Below are 25,329 nucleotides of genomic sequence, written 5' to 3' on the forward strand. Positions count from 1 at the left end.
CGCCGCCAAAGCCGATGTTCTGGCCAGGTCCCCTCAGGGAAACGTCGCTCCAGGACCCGCTGGTAGGCCACGAGGATAGGTCGAAGACGCTGCTCGGAGGAAGGCAACCCCTCCGACCAGGTAGGGACTTAGAAAAGCAGTTTCCCCCTTCCCCCCCACCACCCCCCCCCACACATAAAAAGATTTAGACCCCCTGACTGTACACTTAACAAACTAAAAATAATTTAAAAAGAAGGGAAAAAACGGACAGCTACAGGACAGGCAGCCGTTCAGGACAGCGCCTCCACCGGATCAACTAGTTCTACGGAGAGAGAAGCAGAGGTACACATGGTGAAGTAGAAAGAGAGAGAGGGGATATAGAGAATGGGGGAGAGAAAGACAGACACATAGAGAGACCTGAGAGAGGGATGAGAGAGAAAAATAGATCGGCAGAGAGGGGAGAAGAGGGGCAGAAAGACAGAAGAAATGTACCGGGAATGAAAGAAGATGGAGATAAAGAGAGAGAATACTAAACAATATGTGCATGAGAGAGAGGGGGAGGGGGAGAGGGAGAGAGGGAGAGGGAGGGAGAGAGTGAGAGGGGGAGGGAGATAGGGAGATGTAGAAAGGGAGATGGAGAGAGGGAGATGGAGAGAGGGAGATGGAGAGAGGGAGATGGAGAGAGATAATTATAGAGCTGAAAGTAGTAGAAAAAAGAGAAAAGAGGTAGAGACACAAATATTGACAGTGTATATGAATGGGGGAGATAGAAGAGATTAGAGGGAAAGAGAGAGTGGGGAAGACAGTGAGAGAAAGAGAGAGAGAGAAACAGAAATAGATTGAGAGAGAGAGAGAGCCCCAGAGAGAGCCTGATGATTGTTAAAGAAGAAACTGTTCTTGATCCTGGCATGCACAGTTTTCAGACTCCTGTACCTTCTTCCTCAAGTCAAGTCAAGTCAAGTTTATTTGTCACATACACATACGAGATGTGCAGTGAAATGAAAGACAAACAACCAAACAACCAAACAAACTATAAACACAATCATAACACACATATTCTTTTACATAATAAATAATGGAAGGAAAAACGTTCAGTAGAGTTAGTCCCTGGTGAGATAGGCGTTTACAGTCCGAATGGCCTCTGGGAAGAAACTCCTTCTCAACCTCTCTGTTCTCACCGCTTGGCAACGGAGGCGTTTGCCTGACCGTCGCAGCTGGAACAGTCCGTTGCAGGGGTGGAAGGGGTCTCTCATGATATTGTTGGCTCTGGAGTTGCACCTCCTGATGTATAGTTCCTGCAGGGGGGCAAGTGAAGTTCCCATAGTGCGTTCGGCCGAACGCACTACTCTCTGCAGAGCCGTCTTGTCCTTGGCAGAGCAATTCCCAAACCAGATGGTAGGAATGAAATGAGAGCGTGGCCAGGGTGGTGTGGTCTTTGTAGACACTGGGAAATGCAGATGCTGGGTTACAAAAAAAAGACACAAAGTGCTGGAGTAACTCAGTGGTCCAGCAGCATCTCAGAGATGTCCCCTGACCCACTGAGATACTCCAGCATGTTGTGTCTTTTTTTTTCGTGTTGGTCTTTGATGATATTGGTTGCCTTTTTGAGGCAACGCCTCCTGTAGGTCTTATAATTGGTACGTATGTCAGTGCCTGTCAGTGTACTCCACTCCCTGTAACCTCCTGTGCTCATGGGCGATAATTAAGCACGACATAGCAAGCATTATGGAACAAGTGAAGGCCATTTGGCCCATCAAATCTACACAGGAGTCACATCGGTTCTTTACTCTTTCCCCAGGCTCTGCAAATGAGTTCCCCTTGTACCCATCCACTTCTCCTTTGAAAGCCCCATTGAGTCTGCCAGCTCCCTCTGCAGGTAGTGAGTATGTCACTGTGCTCTTCCACCTTGTGTCTTTTGCCCCCCAGTTCAAATCTGTGCCCCTCAGTCACCGAAACGTCCGCCAATAGGAACAAGTTCCTTCCGTAACTCCACTGTGATCACAAAAGTCAAGATCATTTAATTCTTATATGCATGGGAACAGAACAGAATGGTGGTGTAGTGGGATAGTTGCTGCCTTACAGCGCTAGAGACCAGGGTTCATTCCTGACTACGGGTGCTGTCTGTATGAAGTTTGTACGTTCTCCCCGTGACCTTGTGGGTTTCCTCCCATATTCAAAAGACGTACAGGTTTTTGTAGGTTAATTGGCTTCGGTAAAAATTGTAAATTGTCCCTAGTGTATAGGATAGTGCTAATGGACCGTGCTAATCACTGGTCAGCGTGATCTTGGTGGGCCAAAGGGCCTGTTTCCGTGCTGCAGCTCCAAACTAAACTAAACTAAAGAACAATGAAATTCTTACTTGCTGCAGCCTCACCGACCTGTCTGTTAAAGCAATAACACAAATAATCATACTTTGATTAATAATACAATAAATTAATAATCAGTAATACTTAGTAACTAGCCCGTAATAGTGCAAACTGAATGATGTACACGGTGCAACCAAACAAAGTCCACGGAAGATCGGTGCTGAGGTAGGGTTGTGGTTAGGGTTGTGCCGGGTGGTTCAAGAGCCTGATGATTAATGGGACGAGGCTGCACTTCAACCTGGAGGTCTCGGTTCTCAGGCTCCTTCACCTTCTGCCCAAATTGGTAGTGAGGTGAGAGCATGGCGCCACTGTGCCGCCCTAGTTTAGTTCATTGTCATGAGTACCCACCCATGTACAATGAGGTACAGGGAGAACATGTAACCTCCATACAGACAACACACAAGGTCAGGATCAAACCTGGGTCTCTGGCAGTGTGAGACAGCAGCTTTACCAGCTGTGCCACTGTGATGCCCATAAACATTTGGAACTATCTACCAGGGGTTAACAATGATTAAAGGATGCAGATTCGTAAACCAGTTAGTTTTGTACGAGAGTCCAAACCAGAGACAGGAGCTGGCCTTAAAATGTGGGTCAGGCTCTTTGGGAGTGATGTCAGAGAACAGTTCTTTACTCCAGCTTTTTGTGTCTATCCTCAGTTTAAACCAGCATCTGCAGTTCCTTCCTAAACACTTACATAGAAACATAGAAAATAGGTGCAGGAGGTGGCCATTCGGCCCTTCGAGCCAGTACCGCCATTCATTGTGATCATGGCTGATCGTCCCCTATCAATAGCCCGTGCCTGCCTTCTCCCCATATCCCTTGACTCCACTAGCCCCTAGAGCTCTATCTAACTCTCTCTTAAATCCATCCAGTGGCTTGGCCTCCACTGTCCTCTGTGGCAGGGAATTCCACAAATTCACAACTCTCTGGGTGAACATCTATCTACCTGGGGATCAAAAAGATCACAGATATTGCAGTGGGGATGGTGAATGAAAAATTTCAAAGGCAGATGAACAGATTCATGTTGGGAAGAATGTTAAGGGTTAAGGTTAAAAACAAATAGGTTGGGATACAATTGGCCACACTCTAATTGAAAGGCAGAAATTGTTTTGCAGTTGAAATGAGCTCCTATTAACGTGCTCCCAGGGGGTTGCCACATTTACAAGCGTTTAGAAAGAAAAGCAATCAATTGTTGCCGAGATGGTAATTCTGTTGCTCCATCGATCTGTCAAGAATGTGACATTTCTGGACCATTTCATGGATCAATAATCTCGTAAAGAACATGCATGGTAATTAGCAAGTTGAACACTGGGGGGCAGTATGCCACGCGACACCAGGAGCTCGGGGTTTCGACAGGTTGATTGTACAGAATTAGATTGCAAAGTGTGTTAGGAAGGAACTGCAGGTTCTGGTTTAAAATAGAAGATGGACACAAAATGCTGGAGTAACTCGGCGGGACAAGCAGCATCTTTGGAGAGAAGGAATGGGTGAAGTTTCGGGTCGAGACCCTTCTTCAGACTGAAGTGTGCTACCCATACTGTGATGATGGTTTCCAGAGACACCTTTGTCTCTGTGGAATTCTTTGCCACAGAAGGCTGTGAGGCCGTCAATGTGGATATTTATTAAGGCATCGATAGATAGATTCTTGATTAGTACGGGTGTCAGGGGTTATGGGGAGAAGGCAGGAGAATGGGGTTAGGAGGGAGAGATAGATCAACCATGCTTGAGTAGTGGAGTAGATTTGATGGGCCGAATGGCCTAATTCTGCTCTTAGCACATATGACCTTATGACCTCTGAAAATGCAGCCACGATCAAAGGCGTTGAAAAAGTGGACTTTCTCCAAATAGTCACAGAGACTTTCTCTAAATAGTGAAGCATTCCCAGTGGTCTGATGCAATAAACAGCGCCGCACTCTCAGAGATTCCCATTGTACAAGCTGTCATACTCATATGGATTCTCCCAGGGTAAGCACTGGCACACAGGGATTCTCCTAGTGTAAACACTGGCATACACAGGGAATCCCCCCCATGTAAACACTGGCATACACAGGTTATCCCCTCCATGTAAACACTGTCATACACAGGGGTCCCCCCCAGTATAAACAGTGGCATACACAGGGCTTCCCCAGTGAAAACACTGACACACACATGGATTGCCCCAGTGCACACACTAGCACACACATGAAGGGATTTCCCTACTCTAAACACTAGCACACGCATAGGGATTCCTTCACTGTAAACACTGGCACAGAAGACGGCAGGGATTCTCCATCTGTAAACACTAGCACCATTGCAGGGATTCTTCTTCTAAATCCAAGCACACACACACACACACACAGGGATTTCCCGAATATAACACTGGCACAAATGCTGGCCTTCCCACATTGTAAACCTAGTGATACAGGTAATCGAAAAAGTATTCAAGACATATGGATTCACCAGTTATGCCAAAAGATATTGTGAGACGTGTGAGATATGTGCCAGGTACAATCCACAGGGGGGAGTGAAACAGAAACCAGGGAAAGGTCCACAACACACTGGCTCACAGATGGGGATTTCCCCAGTGTAAATACTGACATACCGATAGGGATCCCCCATTGTACACACTGACACACACACAGACAGTGTTCCCTCCAGTGTAAACAATGAGATATGGGCAAGATTTCCCCTGTATACAGTGGCCCAAATGCAGATGGTGTCCCCCCCCCCCCCCCCCCCCCCCCCCCCCGTGTAAACACTGAGACTCATGCAGGATTCCCCCCCCCATGTACAGTGGCATACAGACGGAGATTCCCCTTGTGTAGACAATGGCACACTGGCAGGATTCCCCCTGTATACAGTGACACACAAAGGGAGATCACCTCAATGTAAACAATGATACACTGGCAAGATTCCCTCTGTATACAGTGGCACACAGTCGGGGATTCCCCCTGTATACAGCGACACACAGTCGGGGATTGCCCCTGTATACACTGTATCTGTACCTTGATGTATAATCATCATCACTGGTTGTCGCATACGTTAGGAGGGTCATGCGCAAAGTCGCAATTTAATATTAAAGTGGGCCATAGAAATCAGCGTCTTAATATCTGAAGGGTCTCGCCTATTTTTTCGCTCCATAGATGCTGCCTGAAGCTGAGTTTCCCCAGCTTTTTTGTCTACCAGCGTCTTAATATCGATTGTTTCCAACTTGGTCTTGAAGGTCTTGACTGGCACACAATGGTACACACAGCTGGGGATTACCCCTGTGTACACTGGCACACAATGGTACACACAGCCGGGGATTACCCCTGTGTGCAGTGGCACACACAGCCGGTGAATCCCCCCTGTATACAGCGGCACACAGTCGGGGATTCCCCCTGTACACACAGTGACCCACAGACACAGTGTACACGCAGCCGGGGATTACCCCTGTGTACACTGGCACACACAGCCGGTGAATCCCCCCTGTATACAGCGGCACACTGTCGGGGATTCCCCCTGTACACACAGTGACCCACAGACACAGTGTACACGCAGCCGGGGATTACCCCTGTGTACACTGGCACACACAGCCGGTGAATCCCCCCTGTATACAGCGGCACACAGTCGGGGATTCCCCCTGTACACACAGTGACCCACAGACACAGTGTACACGCAGCCGGGGATTACCCCTGTGTACACTGGCACACACAGCCGGTGAATCCCCCCTGTATACAGCGGCACACAGTCAGGGATTCCCCCTGTACACACAGTGTACACACAGACGGGGATTCCCCCCCCAGCGCCTCCCACCAGATACTTTGCAGCGCGGGCAGGCGGCCGCGCGCTTCCCCGGGGTTGGTTGCCGAGCAACCGGTTTATTGTTAGCAACCGCGGCGTGGGCGGGTCAGCGTCTGACGCCGCGTGACGTCACCGCGCAGGCGTGCGTGCGGCCTGCGCGGCTCCTTCCCTCATCTTCAAAAATTTAAAGAAACCGGGACCTACCTCAAAGCGTCGGGCAGGCGGCGCGGGGGCGACAGATGTGTGTCTGTCATGAGGTGAGATAAGCGCACTTGTCGACACGTCGACGTTGATTGTGTTTTTCGGTGGAATTTCCACTTAAAAACTTGAGATACCTGTACTCCTGAGGGACGGTTAAACCCCCCAGCTCTTCCCTCAAACCGGTGAGCGCGCATGCGTTGCCGCGCTGTGCACACTGGTAGCTGTAGTTCTTCTCGTCAGCTTTTGTATTGGCCGTTCACGTTTAGGAACTACAACTCCCGGCGTGCACGGATGGGACGCCATTTTGAGAGTCGTTGATCTCGACGACCCCTGGCGGGTATTGTAGTTTGTTTCCACATCGCTGACAATGCACCGAGGGAGGAGGGAGGGCGTGGGACTACATCTCCCAGGGTGCTGAGCGCGGGCGCGGGGCCGACAGCGCTCGTCATGGCAGCTCGAGGCAAAGGCAGTTGGTTGGTATCGACGGAGTGACATTGTGAGGAGGCGCTCTGTGGTAAAAGGGAGACGGAGAGAGAGACGGAGAGAGAGAGTGAGCGCCATCGCCGAACGCCGGCGAACAGACATCAAAAAGTTTCGCCCGTCGACTTTTTGCGGTGCGTGGTTTCGATGGAAGCGGTTTGCGAGGTGAGTGTGGGTCGTCTAGGCCCCTCCCGGGGGCTGAGGGTTGTCTGGTGGTGGCTCGAGCTGTGACAGACAAGGGGAAGGTACAAAGTGCTTGCAAGCAGCTCGAACCTCAATCCAACACACACACACACACACACACACACACACACACACACACACACACACACACACACACACACACACACACACACACACTCAATCCAACACACACACACACACACACACACACACACACACACACACACACACACACACACACACACACACACACACCAAGCAGCATTCTCGGAGCAACAATAACAACAACAACAACATGTGCAAAATACCAAACCAACCCAACTCTACTTTACTGTTCAAGAAGGACCGGCAGATGCTGGAAAATCGAAGGTACACTAAAATGCTGGAGAAACTCAGCGGGTGCAGCAGCATCTATGGAGCGAAGGAAATAGGTAACGTTTCGGCCCGAAACCCTTCTTCAGACTTCATACGTTGCCTATTTCCTTCGCTCCATAGATGCTGCTGCACCCGCTGAGTTTCTCCAGCATTTTTGTGTACCTTCTACTTTACTGAACGTTTTTCCTTCCACTATTTAATATGTAAAAGAATATGTGTGTGTGTTTATGATTGTGTTTATAGTTTGTTTGTTTGTTTGTCTTTTTGTACAAAGTCCGCGAGTCAGCATTGCCACTTTCATTTCACTGCACATCTCGTATGTGTATGTGACGAATAAACTTGACTTGACTCTAGGTGAAAAACTCTTTTGATTCATTTAAACTTTTATCCATGTCTTGTAACTCACAGTAAAATTACTCCATCGCGTATGTTCGATTTAGTTTCACGCGTGCATTTCTTGGTTTCTTGGTCCTCCAAAATATTCCAACTGGAGGTGGTGTTTGTGTTTTCAAATTTTTGAGCTTTACAATGTAAACGATTCTAAACTTTGCTGCATAAACATTTTGAATATTTATGAAAAGAGATCATGATTTATTCAAACACTTTTTTTCCAGCTTGCTTTTTGTGTTTTTTGTCCAATCTTTTTAGACTGACTAAATTGCAAACAGGAATATGGAACCAAAATGGGGTAATTGCGTGGGAAATAATATTTTGCTCGGGAGGCGAGCAACATACATATAAGATGTCAAATATAGTGCCAGTGTTTGTGTCGAATGCTAAAACATCAGGACGGATATCTCTTACATTTACTTTTTGTTTACCCTGACCCATTCATATCCTGTGGAATCAATGTTGGTGTGATAAAAGGGAAATGGAACATATGGAAGGCTGGTGATATATTTGTTTGTCTAGACCACTGTAGTACATATGTAGGAAAGAACTGCAGATGCTGGTTTAAATAGAAGGTAGACACAAAATGCTGGAGTAATTCAGCGGGACAGGCAGCATCTCTGGAGAGAAGGAATAGGTGATGTTTGAAGAAGGGTCTCGACCTGAAACGTCCTGCTGAGTTACTCCAGCATTTTGTGTCTACCACTGTAGTACATATCATTCATTTGGATGTAGACACAAAACGCTGGAGTAACTCAGCGGGACAGGCAGCATCTCTGTATAGAAGGAATGGGTAAAGATGCTTAAAGCATTTTACGATTGAACAGAAAATAGCTAAAGATTTATTTAATAAATGCTTGAGATTAATGGTAGGGATAACAAACTGAATGAATGGTTTTACATTTCTGCTTTTGGTTCGTCAGGTTCTGCTTTTCTTTTAATGGTTATGGTTTTAATTAAAGCTGTTTGTTGTATCTTATGAATTCTTCATCCTTCACCACGGGGTATTTCACTTCCTTTCCCATCGTTAAATCGTTTCCCATAGTAAGGTATTGTGAGGATAACTAAAATTAATTTACTGAAGATGTTTATCTGAAACGCATCAAATTGCAGTGAGACATCTACAGAAACTCAAAGAAAGGGTTTGCATTGTATACTTGTCACAAACTCAAGATCCTCCAAAGAGTTTTGTAATCCGGTTAAGTTTTCTAAAAAAAATTCAGTCACAGTTGTATATAGGAAACATATTTTAAGAACATTGTTTAAAATGAGTGCATCTTTCTTCAGGTAATCAAATTGATGCAAAGCTAGCTCTATGTTACGTCAGAGGTAGACAAAATGCTGGAGAAACTCAGCGGGCGAGGCAGCATCCAGAAATAGGCGACGTTTTGGGCCAAGACCCTTCTTCAGACCTTGCTTCTATGTTATGTCAAGTTGCTTGGTTAAGCAACTCTCTTATTGTGTAATACAAAAATGCCAAGAGCTATAAAGCTCAAGTTTCTATCGTGGAGAGTTGTGTAATAAAAGTGAGATGTAAGTGAGTTTTACACTATTTTAGTATGGGGAAAACAGAAAGCTTTATTTATCTAAACCTAATTGAACATTGTATTGTAAGTACAGCATTTTAAAGCTGGCATTTAAAATGGTCTAAGCAAGTAGTTTGACATTGTTGCTGAAAGCCGAATGTGCTTAATTTGTGGCATGCATACAGTGCTGTATTAAGAGGGCACACAACATTGTGTGATAAGCCACAGGACTTTTGACCTGAGCTGGACTGTTTTAATGCGAAGCAAAAACAGAATACTTCCTCATAAGGGAACAATACACCAAGGCCGAGGAGGCAGGTGTCTCTACGGAACATGGGAAGTGACGTACACAGGTGATGCTGTTTGCTGCCCTGTGCCCTAGAGGCTTAAACAAACAGGTTTGGTAAAATGACTTCCACAATATGCACATAGCAAATCTCCAAAATTTGGCGTAATAGTTTGCATGGAATATATTCCTTTGAAGTGGGGATAGAATTATCGTCCAGGCAAAAAGCTGCAGCCATAGCAAACAAAATCCCACAAGAGGGAAGTCACCTTGTTGCTGTGGTTTTGTTGGTCTTGGTTGAGAGAAGATGGTTGAGCTTGTTATCACCAGCATTTCTTGTTCTTCTTTGAATTACACCCTGGAGCTTTTACCAAGGTGGAGACAGTCACAATATTGCATTTCATTTGAAATGAGGATATCTGGTTGGTAAATTAATTAATTGCTGTCATTTAGTGTAGTGGGTGGTAGGAGTATTGGGTGGAGTTTGTGGAGTATTGGGTGGAGTTTGTTGGGAACATGACGGAAAATGAAGGGTGGAGATTAATGAAATTGCTTCATAGACTTGATGGGCTGAATGGCCTCCTCCAATATCTAACAGTATTTCACTTTGTTTGGCAATGCATTGGACTGCCAGGTTTGACTGTGTACTCCAGTTCTCTTGAATAGAGACAAGATTCAATGGACAATAGGAGCAGAAGTAGGCCATTTGGTCCTTCGAGCCAGCACCGCCATTCAATGTGATCATGGCTGATCATCGCCAATCAGTACCCCGTTCCTGCCTTCTCCCCATATCCCGTGACTCCGCTATTTTTAAGAGCCCTATCTAGCTCTCTCTTGAAAGCATCCAGAGAACCTGCCTCCACTGCCCTCTGAGGCAGAGAATTCCACAGAATTCCTCCAACTGATCTAAGCTGACATTTGATCAGTGATGTGACAGAATCGATGATGTTCCCAGGTAATTTAGCAATGCATTGCTTTTCATGGTACATTTGGATTTATTAACATTTTCTAAGTTGAAAGAGCTTTGCCCTGTGGAATATCTGGCTGTTTGGATCCATAAGAGACTCAGACGCTGAGATCTTGAACTAAACACAAAGGAGTTTCTCTGTAGAGAGGATGCAGAATATGTCTGAAGAAGGGTCCCGAACCGCAATGTCATTTGTCCATTCCCTGCACGTGTGCTGTCTAACCTGCTGAGTTCCTACAGCATTTTTTGTTGTTGGTTTTTTGCAACCTGTCTTTTGATTAATCACACAACAGAAAAGCCCATCTGTGGTGACTGGAGCTGCTCCCACCTAATAGCTCATCGAAAGTCCATATTACGACACTGCCACCACAAACGACCTACACGAGTTCCACACTGAAACCTGTGACACATTCACCTCCTTCACAAAGCATTACGTGTTGGGACCTCCTTTACAGGATGGCTTCTTACCCAGGTCTTTTAAAGTGGGGGTTAAATATCAAAAGAGCAGCAGACATCATCTGATTCAAATCAATACATCATATTTTAAACAAAAAATATATAATCTTCAGCAATTCAATATAATTTATTAAATTAAGTAGACAGTATTCTAAAAGGCTGCTACGGTGATAATCTGATTTTAATCCACCTCTTTAGTATAATCCAATCCGTCCTTTGCACATTGTTCCCTCACAGGGAAGGAACCAGCTTCTCATTTTGACTTCTTCCTAAAACCACCCAGTTTAAGTACAAATAGTTTCATGTTTTCCAATTTCAAAGGGCACATTTTTTTAAATGGTATCGTTGTAAGATTTTGTTTTGAGGTGAGTTTTCGAAGACGCAGTACTTTGCCCTGTACCTGTGGTTTTGGCAGCAACATTATCTACTTACACATTATGAACTAATACAAAGTTCGACCTTTCAAAGCTGGTGCATTATTGAAGGTGGGGCTGCACTGCCTTTGAAGTGTCTGCGTTCTTAGAATTTTTAACAAATTTACAGTAATTATAGTTCTCTCGTATGTTTTTTATAGTCAATTATTAATGTGGTCAATCTGAAGACTGAAACCCCCATTTGTTTTTTTGCCTCAAGTTGCAGGTGAATATTTTGTAGACACACTAAATATATCTAGTTATTAGAATCTGTCCGGTTCTGGCAATTAGTGAAATAAGAAGCAGTTGAAGACTTCAAACATCACTTATCCATGTTGTTCCGAGATGCTGCCTGACCCGCCGTGTTACTCCAGCGCTTTGTTTCTTTTTTTTGTAACTCTGCATCTGCAGTTCCTTGTGTATTGCACTTGGAGCTGGAAGGGTTTGGGGGGAAATCTAGAGTGTTGGGTTGAAGTGGCTTTTGGTGAATGGACCAACACACAATGGCTGGAGGAATGGGGAGCTTGAGAGGAAGCCAGGGTTGCGAGGAGCTTTTGGTTTTGGATATGTATTGAGGTTGATGGACTAGAAAAGTGAGAGGCCATGATAAAAGTATGAGGCCAAGATAAAAATATGGTTTATCTTAGTGGATGAACATGATGTTCTGAGGCTTGGTGTTTGCATGAAGCGTTTGGATGTGTGGTAGATTATGGGGAATGACTGCAATATCCCTGGATTGATTGAGGAGATGACAGCAGAAAGCATATACTAACATCTACTTTAAAGAAGTTCTCCTCCTCTCTCCGACTGCAACTTTGTCAAACTCTCTCTTACTGCTCCCCCTCTGTGATTCCTGTTCTTTGACAGTGTGAAGAAGGGTCACCTATCCATGTCACCTGAAACGCTGCCTATCCACATCCTCCAGAGATGCTGCCTGGCCCGCTGAGTTACTCCACAACTTTGTGTTCCATTCAAGGTTCTAGCATCTGCAGTTCCTTGTGACTAACAATGTCTGTGACAGATGTGGAGGAAAAAAGGAAGAAATGTTGAGGTTGCGTTGGCGGTATCCTCGTGGGATCTTGTTTGCTGCCTTTTGGGAATGTGGTTTGATGACCACTCAGTAAAGGATTTCATGAGATACTCAGAGTGCAGTTTGTCCCAGTTTTATTCTTCATGAATATTTCTCTGTTTTCACTACAGAGGAAGACGTGAAGACTGGCAAACTTGGGAAAGTTAATGGCGATGTCTTGAGGACAAGGCAGTTGGAGGTGCTTGCACAGATAGGAAAGGTTATGGGCTAAATGCGGGCAAATGGGACTAGTTTTGGGGCATCTTGATTGGCATGGATCAGACGTGGTGAAGGGCCTGTTTCCCAACTCTACTTGATCTCTGGCTTGCATGCAGTGAGTTGAAAGGAGCAAGGGAACAAAAACATAATCCTCGTAACATTAGATGGGTGAGCGGAGAGTTGACCAGGTAGTTTGACTCCGTTAGATGGTGTATTTTTCAGCATCTGCAGTATTTGTTTTGTTCTCGAAGGTAATGAGTATTACCCCCTCGGTTGGGATGTTCAGCATTGCTGCTGATCTGTAATTTAAAGAGGATTTGACCCAACTGTTACACAGACGCTGCACGCCAGGGAGCTTCACAGGTGCTGAGCCACTGAAAGCTGGCATCTTCCAAGACTTTGGATTTGGTCGTTGTTAATCTTCTTCCTATGGAATCTGCAGGTTGATTGAAGGCTGCACATTGAGTTCATTAAGCTCTTTACCCCGAAAACAACAACAGTAAAGCAATGCATGTGGTGATGAGTGAAAGCTGACACACGGGGGGGATTTTAAATGAATCATTGCAGAAGTGACAGTGAAAGGAGGGTGTTGGGTGATAATTACTGAAGAATCTAACAAAGTCCTTGGATTATCTGTTTTTCTTCATTGCAGAAATTTATCACCAAATCATTTTCACTGTGATTTTTGAGTAGTTTAGTTCAGAGATGCAGCGCGGAAACACCGGGTCCATGCCGACCAGCGATCCCCGCACATTAACACTATCCTACACCCACTAAGAACAATTTTTACATTTACCAAGCCAATTAACCTACAAACCTGTAGATCTTTGGAGTGTGGGAGGAAACCGAAGATCTCGGAGAAAGCCACAGGGAGAACGTACAAATTCCGTACAGCCAGCATCCGTAGTCGGGATTGAACCTGGGTCTCCGGCGCTGCATTCGCTGTAAGGCAGCAACTCTACTGCTGCGCCACCCTGACCGCCCTACTTTGAGTACTTTGAGGCAATGCGTTTCAGTGTTGTCGAAGAGGCAGGTGATCTCTGTACAGAGTCAGGAGGTAACAAGCTTGAAAGCCACGTCTTGGCTCAGTTAGTGGATTTACCTGTTGGCGTGACTGCAGAATCCTTGTCATTGCAATAATATTTGCCCAGGGAAAGGCAAGTCAACCAAGATTCTGTGCTAGGTATAATTCCTAGGTTTTTGGAAGTTCACCAAAGAAATGATATCATTGTACACCTTAATTTTATTAGTTGTAATCATAGAAAAATGTAAGCTAATCATAGAAAAAAATCTATGTGCAGTGCTCACACAAGTAGTTTTTGTTGTTTTTAAAAAAAAGACATAGAGTACTGGAATAACTGGGAGGGTAAGGCAGCATCTATGGAGAACATGGATAGATAACGTTTGGGATCGGTACCCTTCTTCAGGCCAAAGAATCAACAAGTTAGATGAAGAAGGGTCCCGACCCAGAACATTGCCTAGACTCGGTTTGAAGAAGAGACCCAACACTTTGCCTTTTTTTATCGTAACAAGTATCAGTTCAACCTTTTTGTCATTGTTTGTTTTTATACTGAACATTTTGTTTATTATGAGTTTTACAGACTACTATGTTTACATATCTGTTGTGCTGCTGCAAGTAGGAATTTAATTGTTCCGTTTTGGAACACATTAAAACACTCTTGACTCTTGTTTGGTCAACAATGGTTTAACATTGAAACACTGAGGCCGTTTGTGGTAGCTCATGTACAGCTGAGGAAGTTCCCAAACTGGAGCCTGAGATCGGACTGGGAAAGTACCAACCAGTTCTGCCTCAAAGTAAAGATGGCCAAGTGCATGACACCGACCATGCTGATGAGGATCGGCTATCTCTGGAGTTGCTGACATCTGTTGAACATGCACAAGTGACCAGAGATGCCTGCGAGCAGTGATCACTTCAAACAAAAATCTGCTTTTGGATCTAATGATTAGTCTGAGCAATTCATTAGCCTGTCTCCTATGGAACAAGTCATGGTTTTGATTGTTTTAAAATTATGAATCAGTTAATATACATCTAATTGAAGCAACATTTTATGCATTTCATTCAAATAGCTGATTAAAGCCAATTGGAAATTCTCAGTCATCTATGACAACATGAATTAGTTAGCTGACCACACCAGTTAGGCATGTTCCTCTTCCTTTTCCCAAAAAATAATCAGTTGAGTACTTCAACTGGGAGGTCAGACAGATGTGAACCCGACTCTTCCTGACAGATGTGAACTATCTGCTGACTTCATTCCCAGCTGAAGCCGTGTATTCTGCACTGCGCAACAAGACGTACAAAGACACTTCTTTTGAATCCATTCCCTCGAGTCCACTGATCTGTGATTTGACAGCAAAAGTACCAGAATTTACAGATAACTGCTTTGATCGTGTTTTGGCAGGAACATGAATCATCGGTTTAGCTAATCCAAGAACAGAAGAATATAGGGGTGTCCTATATGGTAATTGCAATCCTTTGCCAAAGTTTCTATTTCCTGATGTACTTGCACGCAATAAGATGACTTATCGTGGTTTCCTGTGAAACCAGTGAATGCTCCACTATTGATTTATTGTTTTTATTATTAATTTATGGGATGTAGGCAAGACTAGCATTTAATTTCCATCATTAATTCCTCTTTGAGAGGTGTGTGAGGTGCTGGCAATCTGCAGTAATAGCTTTGCTGTTGCGGATGCAGTTACAGGAATACGCCCAACTTCTAAACAGGTTATAGGTTTACAGCGTTTACATTTATAGGCCATAAAATTATTTCTATGTAGTGATTGTTGTAATTTCTCATAAAAGCACTTTCCCCTTTCTGAAATAATGCTGCAACTATGCGTAGTATCAAGAAGATTGCATCTTCTCAGTGGTTTGAAGGAAGGTGCCAGTTTTGAATCCTACCAACCGATCAGCTTTCTAGTTGTTAATTTGACACCCGGGTCAGACTTGTGTTTTGATCCATTGCTCTGAATGTTACTCCAGTCACGCCCTGTGCCCACTGCAGCATCCCTTGTAAACTGCCATAAAAATTCCTTTTCATCATATGCTGGGTGTAATTAAATGTTCTAGTTGATTGTAGCTCAATGCAGCAAAAGATCCAAGTTAATTCCAGAGTATATTTAGTTTAGTTTAGAGATACTGCACAGAAAACAGGCCCTTCGGCCCACGGAGTTCGCACAGACCGGCGATCCCTGCACATTATCACTACCCTACACACACTAGGGAGAATTTACAATTATACCAATAATAATTAATTTACAATTTTACCAAGCCCACTAACTTTGAAACGTGGGAGGAAACCGAGGATTTGAGAGAACTCATGGGGAGAGCATACACACTCCAAGCAGACAGCATCCGTAGTCAGGTTCGAACCTGGGTCTCCGGCACTGCAAGGCAGCAACTCCACCGCTGTGCCACCATGCCGCCCGTTATGGAAGGGGCATTTGTGCTTCCTGAGACATGAAGATTGAGTTGATTTCTATTCAGTGCCATTTTCAGCATATCCCAGCTAGATTCCTCTTGCATTCCAGCAGCATGTCATTATCAATATTTTGGAAATGTGTCACAGAAAGCAAACCTGCTGCATGCATCCAGAAAAACAGCTTTGATCCACACAGTAACTGTCACTTGTATTGACAAAGAGAGACACAAAATGCTGGAGTAACTCAGCGGGTCAGGCCGTATCTCTGGAGAGAAGGTATACGATAGAATATGAATAGGTATACACTTGTATTAACAATCAGCTTTTCCTTTTGTTAATATTTGGATGGTACAACTACTTACATTTGTTGAAAATTAGTGCAAAACAAATCCAGTGCTGCTTCACCAAAGCCCCCTAAATTCTCGTGAGTTAGTTCAATATTTTTCCGGAGTTTACATAAGCGGTTATCTTGGCTATTTTGAAAACATTGTGTTGAAGCAACACAAGCCACATGCGTTCATTAGGGTCGAGACTCTTCGTCAGATAAGAGGAGTCTCGACTCGAAACGTCGCCCATTTCTTCACTCCAGAGATGCTGCCTGAGTTACTCCAGCATTTTGTGTTTATAATGGAATTGTATAATAGGTCATGTGCTATTTTGTTCTGAATTGCCACCAGATGAAACAAACTTCCTGCTACATCGCCATTGCTCTAGTTCTTTTAGGAGTGGCGGACAAATATAGCACACCTGGTCCTGAGGAATGTGTTGCCACCCAGAACTGTTATCAAGAGCAATCAACATTTTTTTTTTTCATAGCAACCATTCGAGTTTTTGTGTCACATTACACTTATTGTAAACACAATGCTTTGTACAGATTGAAAAGAGACGATACAGAAAATAGCTTCTTTCTTGACACTTTTTGGCAGCTCACAATAGGTTCATTGATGGCCCTGTAACGTACGATGCTTTGTTCCTTTGGTCCCTGTTTTTTGTTTTTTTTTGTGATGAATGAGCACCTGCCATATTTTTCCTAGAAAATGGGCAGAATCAGAACTTTGCCTTCAGTGAGGAGGGTAGGAAAACTCATTGGCAGGCAGGAGAGTGAGCAGCGCATTTGTTTTTTTTTCCAGTTTTATTTCAGTTGGGATTTGCATTTATGGGATTTGCATGTCCAGAATTGGTCCTGCCCTTGTATCAGGTTGGGGATAGTTTTGCCAATGCCTAAATAAAGGAGGTTGTTAGAAAGTGAGTGTGATGGGTGTGTTGGTGGTTCCTTGTTACAGAAGTTCCTTAATACAGGACAGAGCACTGCTTGAGTCAAGACAAGTGCCTTTCCAACTCGCTGAATGATTGTCAAGTGCCTGTTGCGTTGGAGTGTGTCAAGTGTGTGTGTTGGAGTCAAGAAATTAGAGACCTGGTTATTAAAGGGTGTAAATGTATTATTGTCAACCCAGCTCGCCTCCTCCAAATGATTGTAAATGCAAAGTGGAATAACTGAAACATAAAGAATGTAAATTAAATGGGGAAAAAATAGGCAACTTGAAAATATCTTGTTCTAATCAACAAATTTGTCACATTCATTTCAATAAAAACAAATGGCTGGAGTAAGTTCCAGGATGCTGCCTGACCCGCTGAGTTACTGCAACGCTTTGTTTTTCTGTAAACCAACACTTGCAGTTCCTTGTATCTGTTACTTTCAATGACGGTAGTTATTTTAATATAAAGATGGATATTTTTGAGTATGTACATTTATAAGGTTACGTTAAAAAAAAAATAAAAAAAATAAAATTTTTTTATTCAGGTAATAAATATATACAATACGTGAACCGTGCGAAGAATTAATCCGACATTTTCAGAGGCTATACAAATTGTTCAATGCAGTTTATATACATTTCACAAATCTGTCCCCCACCCGTGCCACTCATGTGGCCCCCTGGCGTGGGATACCTTCCCTTATTTTGAGGGGCGTCTCCACCATACAGCACCCCCCATGTCCAGTAGCAGAAGGACCCTAGACTGTGGTCCTCCCCCACTGAGCCTTGGTGTTGGCTACGCCGAGCTTCAGTGCGCCCCTCAGCACGTACTCCTGCAGTCTGTAGCGGGCCAGTCGGCAACATTCCCTGACGGACATCTCGCTCTGCTGGGTGGTGAACAACGCTCGGGCAGACCAAAGAGCGTCTTTCACCAAGTTGATGACCTTCATATGGTTACTGTTGGAAACTACTACCTAGTTATTGCATGCTTTATCCTTTGCTGCTCTCACAATCTTTCCTTTCCTTTTATCTCCTGTGGTTTGAGGGTGTGTTTGACAGTAAAGACCTGGACTCTGTCCGAGCCTTGAGGTGCTTATTCCTCTTACTAACTGTTTGACCAATCCAACAACCATTCTTCATTTCATCTGTGTTCACAGCTTTGATTATTCAGTGCAAGGCACCAAGGCAAAATTGCATTGAAGGGGGACTGATGAAGCCATTAGCTTTTGTTTCTTGCAGCATAACAACAGGCAAACGGTGGAATGTGAATGATGTTCAAATTAAAATTCCAGGCACCCAAATACAATGCGGAGGAATTTGATTTCACCCACTGTCCATCAGTCCTGAGATTTAGAAAAGGGTATTCAACTCTAGTTTCATTCTGAGGGCGTTATACATTTTGGGGTTTGTCTTCTCTTATTACTCTGGCACTGTTGTCTTCTGTGTTTCAATTTGTTCTCTATACAAACCCTGGCTTCACAATGGTCTATTGTGCATCGGTATGTAGGCTTGATGCACAAGCTCAGTGATGACAAACAACAGACAGTCTCCTTTACTAATGGTTGTTTGTCTTTGCAATGTGGGCGCTGCTGGTGGTGGTGGTATTTATTGTCCCCGGGATCTACAGGCAGCAGAGTCGCACGCATTTGAGGATCTGGAGTTGCACATGCAGAATGTAGAAAGGCACAGGGCAAGCCCTTTGACTCGCGATGTCCACATCGGACGTGATGCCAAGTTAAACTAATCTCCTTAACATGATACATATCCCACGTGATACATATCCCATCATTCCCTTTACATGCCTATCTAAAAGCCTCGTAAATAGTACTAATGTACCTGCAGCTGCCTCCACTACCAATGCAGCAGCGGGTTCCAAGCACCCGCCGTGTGTGTGTGTGTTCTTTAAAAGAACACAAAACTTGCCCTGCGCATCACCATTTTCAACTTTGCCCCTCTCACTTTCTACCCCTCTCCCCTCTAGTCTTTGACATTTCCACCTTGGGAAACCAGTTCTGATTTTCTACCCTATCTATGCCCCTCATCATTTTGTAAACTTCTATCAAGTCTCCCCTCAACCTCAGACGTTTCAGAGAAAACAATCCAAGTTTGTCCAATCCTCCTTTTATAGCTAATAACCTCAAAACCAGGCAGCATTCTGGTAAAGCTTTTCTGCATCCTCTCCAATGCCTCCACATCCCACCTGCAATGGGGCGACCAGAACTGCACACAATTCTGCATATGTGGCCTAACCAAAGTCCAATTAAGCTGCATGATGACCTCCTGACTCTTATACTCAATGCTCCAATGACACATGTGGGGCAGAAAGGTGAGATTTGAAGTTTTCCTTCCCTGAAGAATAGTCGGGCATGAGAGGAATTCTTAAACACAATCCAGTAGTTCTGTGCTGAGATTAGTATTGTTGTTTCCAAATGAATTTGATGACATGACTTTACATGCCCCATGTGGGATTCAAACATGTGCCTCTGAAGCAGTAACTTTTACTTAGCTGTGATCCAGTGACAGATCAGCATGTCACTGCACCCACTGAAGCTCATTAACTCAGTGGGATCTTATTTGTTATTGAAATTTGGCCATATAAGTACCTAATTCATGGTGAACTGCCAAACAAATTTATTAAAATAAAAGGAAGCGGAGGATCTAGTGGTTTTTGTTATCGGGCAGGTAATACAATTTACCTACCTGAATTCAAATCTCTCCATGGCTGACTGTTAAAGTCACATTTTAGAGGGTTTCGATCCGAAACGTTGCCCATTTCCTTCGCTCCATAGATGCTGCCTCACCCGCTGAGTTTCTCCAGCATTTTTGTCTACCTTTGATTTTCCAGCATCTGCAGTTCCTTCTTAAACACAATGTAGAAAATATGGTCCATTTCAGAATAACAACCAAATTCGAGTTACACAAACTGCTGAAGTAACTCAGCGGATCAGGCAGTGTCTCTGGAAAAAATGGATGGGTGACGTTTCACGCTGGGACCCTTCCTGACCGGGACCCTTCCTGACTTTCAAGAGAGAGCTAGATAGGGCTCTTAAAGATAGCGGAGTCAGGGGCTATGGGGAGAAGGCAGGAACGTGGTACTGATTGGGGATGATCAGCCATGATCACATTGAATGGCGGTGCTTGCTCAAAGGGCCGAATGGCCTACTCCTGCACCTATTGTCTATTGACTGATGCGCTCAGTTACTCCAGCCATTGATGTTTATCTTTGGTATAAACTAGCATCAGCAGTTTTTTTAATTCCATTTAACCAAATCGAGTGTTGTAGTAACTTTAAAAAGCTGCCTACCAGGCACTGATCTGAAGAGAACACGCCCACACTTAAAAGAAAATACTACAGACGCTAGAAATTTTAAATTTGAACCGAAACTCATTTATTCATGTATTTATCAGGCTGAGCAACATCTGTGTAAATAGAAACCTTGTTTGTTTTGAATGGAGTAAATTGGCTCCTCCTGATACAAACTGCTTATTGAGAAACATCACAATGTATCAGATTAATTGGAGCCATACGAGTGATATAGATTTTAAACTGTGCGTCTGAGAAGGAACTGCAGATGCTGGAAAATCGAAGGGAGACAAAAGTGCTGGTGAAACTCAGTGGGTGCAGCAGCATCTATGGAGCGAAGGAAATAGGCAACGTTTCGGGCCGAAACCCTTGGGTTTCGGCCCAAAACATTGCCAATTTCCTTTGCTCCATAGATGCTGCTGCACCCACTGAGTTTCTCCAGCACTTTTGTCAGCGTCTGATAACTTGTTTACTGCCTCCAATTTGAGAATAAGTCTGAAAGCATAGTGACGTTTTAATTTGGAAAGTTAAGATTCATGGCCATTTTTCCTGTTTTGCTGAAACTGCTAATGAGGTATAAGGTGAAAAGGACTTGCATTTTTGACATTGGAGTAAATTGGTTTTAGACTTTAGAGATGGAATAACAGGCCCCTCGGCCCTTCGGCTCACAGACCAGCGATCACCCTGTACACTAGCACTATCCTACACACTTGGAACAATTTACAATTTTGCCGAAGCCACTGATCTGTATGTTTTTTGGAGTGTGGGAGGAAACTGGTGCTCCTGGATTGAGTCACAGGGAGAGCGTAGAAACTCCATGCAGACCACACCCGTAGTCAGGATTTAACCAGGGTCTCTTGTGCTGTGAGGCAGCAATTCAACTGCTGTGCCACCCCTGTAGTTTATGTTCTTACAAATATAAACTTATAATATCTTGGAACAATTTATGGGGGTTTTATGTTATTTTAATTTTTTTAAACCATGTGGAGATTTAGTTCCGCTGATCTTTGTTCAGAGAAGGCGCATGTGCCAATGTTAGTCTCCAGCAACTAAAGCAAATACTGTGAAATTTTGTACAGCATCCTGTTACAAAATGTGCTATCATTGAAATGGAGAATAAATGAACAATGTTTTAATAGTCATCATTCATATTATCATACTTCCTGTAGTGGACAGGCTATTTAAGGAAGTCAAGGGCCTGTCCCACTTACGTGCTTTTTTTGGCGACATGTCGCGGGGTGATGCCTGTATGGTCGTGAGTAGTCGCCCAAAGAGTCGTACCTTTTTCTGGTCGCCGCTGGATTTTCAACATGCTGAAGATTTTCGGCGACCTTCTGTGACTATGATGGGTGCCGGCAAGTCGCCGAAAAAATCGTGTAAGTGGGACAGGCCCTTCATTTTTCTCTCTCCCCGTCCCGTTGAATTGGAGTAATGATGAAATGGCATTCCGAACAGTATCAGGATTCCTCATATATGTGGGATTAAGTGCCGTGGGTTCTGCTGTGGGGGGTTGAATGTCAGTGATACTTTGTTACTTATTGATATTTTGTGAAGGAAAGAACCCAGCTGACAATGTAACAGGATCTATGTGGAGTTGGATGTTCATTCAACAAAAAAAACAGATTTAATTAAGTCTGTTGTCTTGCTGCCATTGACAACACCCAGGCCTATTAAAGTAAGATGGCCATTGATTTTAGCTAGAGATTGGGCAGTGCAGCAGAAATGAAGTTATCTCACTATGGATGAAAATGTAAAAAATCTATAGCAAGTAAGAGAGTAATATCTGGTGTGAGTAGTGGAAGTTGTAATAGTGAAAGGGCTCATTTCCCTTCCCCATGAATCTTAGTCTGAAGAAGGGTCTCGACCCAAAATGTCACCTATTCCTTTTCTCCAGAGATGCTGCCTGCGTATGGTCCATATCCCTCCAAACCTGTACTATCCATGTACCTGTCTGTTTCTTAAACATTGGGATAGTCCCTGCCTCAACTACCTCCTCTGGCAGCTTGTTCCATACACCCACCACCCTTTGTGTGAAGAAGTTACCCCTCAGCTTCCTATTAAATCTTTTCCCCTTCACCTTAAACCCATGCCCTCTGCTCCTCGATTCCCCTACTCTGGGCAAGAGACTCTGTGCATCTACCTGATCTATAGTCAGGAACCTGTTGAATTACACTTTTGTATAAATTCTAGTTGATTTAAAAGTTTGACAATGTTGTTAGGCCTCTTTGTGAAAAGCTTCTTTGTAAAAATGATGTGAAATTAAAACCCATTGAACCCCATTTCTGGATTGCGGAAATTCACCAGCTGAGATATGCACACTATTTCAGGCTGTGTGTGTTTAAAAATAAAAGTAATCAGCTACAAAATGGGCATAATGTATCTTTGATAAATGGAAATTTGCTTTCAGGTAGATTTGGGGCATCTTGCAGTTAATTCTGTAGGAAGGAACTGCTGATGCTGGTTTAAACCAAAGATAGATACAAAAAGCTGGAGTAGGAGAAAAGACTGAAGGGTCTCGACCCGAAGCGTCACCTATTCCATTTCTCCAGAGATGCTGTCTGACCTGCTGAGTTACTCCAGCTCTTTGTGTCTATTTAGTCAGTTCTGTCTTGAGATGAGGACCATCTGAAATGTTCCAAACAAAAATAAAATAGAAATCTAGAAGCTCAAATCATTATTTTTAAAGTTGGATAATCATTCTCATAGTTTATTGCCCGAAAGAATATTGATCAGTCTTTGCATCTTCAAAGCTTTCCAGAAGGCATCTTTAGATGCGTTCGACAGGGCTTCTCGTTGTTATGTAGTTAGTGTTACCTACGTACTGCGCACCTTTTTATAACATTTATCTGGTGACTCTTTCTTTGATTCCTTCTATAGGAACTCTAAGCTCCTTTCTCTCCACATCTGACTTTTCAGATTGCTAAACTCCATGCATCTATTCTGTTGCTGAGACCACCACACCAAATTCCTCCTATTCGCTTCCCTTGCTGCTCCTTAATGAAGTGTTTAATGTTGCCATTGCTCTTCATTGGAACAGCAACAAAAACATTCTATTTTTGTTTCAGACCTTCAAAGCGCTGTATTCTCAAGGCAAGTATAGGCTTGCTGTAACTGTATCCAAAATCTTCTTGGCATGGTGTGCTCCAGTCTCCTGGAACTCCCATAATCTCCTCTATTGCTAAAGCTGCATACAAGAATTATAAGCTTATTTCCTCCTCTTTTGCCAAACGCTTCTTTACTACTTAACAGTCCTTTGCTTTTAGTAAAGCTGAAAGCTGATGAAGAGTTGTAAACTGTTTCCAGGGCTCTCTTGGCAGCTGTCTCACTCTTGGAAGGGAAGTAGAAGACTCTTGCATGACAGCAAGCCCTGTCTTGCCCCTTGGCAAACCTCTCGTGTCACTGTTTGGATATATTCCTTGTCTGTCTCCTTCCTTCTCGTTGCAGATGTTTTGAATTTTCTTCTCATGTTCTCGCTAAATGCCAAACAATATTTTATAAGCCCTACTTCCTTTCATCTTCGTTACTGTACTGAAATCCAGATCCAATGTGGTCCCCTGCTCTTGTTTTTCCTCTCCATTTGATGAAGCAGATCATTTTATCCAGTCCTTGCCTTTTCTTTCAATCTTTGTAGTGTTCAGTGTAAGGGCTTAGTTTAGAGATACAGCGTGGGAACAGGCCCTTCGGCCCATCGAGTCCATGGCAATCATCGATCACTAATGTACCTTGACCATTTATCTGTGGTTCCCAATAAACGCACTAGATTGAGACGTAACTAAAACGACATTTGCTGTGATTTTTAATGTGAAAAGATACATTTGGAAATCAACTATGTGTGTGCACAAACACAGGGCACGAGGTTCAGTTCAATATCTAAGAATAGGTATACGGCTGATTTTAATTTGAGTTCAAATTTCTTTGCTACACTTGCGAAAAACAAGATTTTTGGAAACCTAAATACATCTTCTCATGTCCTTTAAAGAGGAGATTTCATTCGGCTCACTTTGTGACATTGATGTCCAACAAGGCTTTATTTGAGGTGCTCTCCCTCCTCTCTCTCTTTCTGTGCCCCCTGTCTTCTTTTCTTTCTGCCCCCATTTTTTCTCTTTTTCCCCTCTCTTTTTCTTTCTCTCCTCTCTTTTTCTCCCCTCTCCCCCCCCACTCATGTATTTTCTCTTGTCTTTTTTTTCTCCAGTCACCCTGCACATCTTGCGCTTCTTTAACAAAGAACTGCAGGCATTAGTTTATTTTTAAAGACACAGAGTGCTGGAGTAACTCTGGGTCATGCAGCATTTCTGGAGAACATGGATAGGTGGCATTTCGAGTCGGGGCCCTTCTTTAGACTCGACTTCTCAGTGTTCCTGCTGTCCAGCAGTAGCTCTTTTGAGTGTTGTGGTGCGGTACTTATTGTATTGATCAAACTGCAGGCTTTAAATTCACAACATAATCTGCATGCAGCAGCAAGGATAATGAAAATTGATTTCTCACATAATTCACATTCGTTTAGAAGATGCACTCATGGCTTGTGTCAATATGTGGAGAGGCAGCTCTACAGATTGACGAGACAATGTACTTCTCAGCAAGATGGTGTCATAATATATGCTGTGGTATGTGCCACAGTTTAACGATTAGTCATACATAGTTTCCAAACTAGCCAGTTACA

General features: G+C 43.7%; 1 protein-coding gene across 3 annotated transcripts in view; it reads left to right on the forward strand.

The window, feature by feature from the left end:
- Positions 1-6,771: 6,771 nt before the first annotated feature.
- Positions 6,772-25,329, forward strand: part of sipa1l3 (signal induced proliferation associated 1 like 3) — a 153,208-nt gene continuing 134,650 nt past the window's right edge. For all 3 annotated transcript variants that reach the window (XM_033014373.1, XM_033014375.1, XM_033014374.1), the window contains exon 1: positions 6,772-6,953. The gene's annotated coding sequence lies outside the window, so the exon portion shown is untranslated. The remainder of the gene's footprint in view (positions 6,954-25,329) is intronic.

Source organism: Amblyraja radiata, chromosome 41, assembly GCF_010909765.2.
Source record: "Amblyraja radiata isolate CabotCenter1 chromosome 41, sAmbRad1.1.pri, whole genome shotgun sequence".
NCBI classification, from domain to species: Eukaryota; Metazoa; Chordata; class Chondrichthyes; order Rajiformes; family Rajidae; genus Amblyraja; species Amblyraja radiata.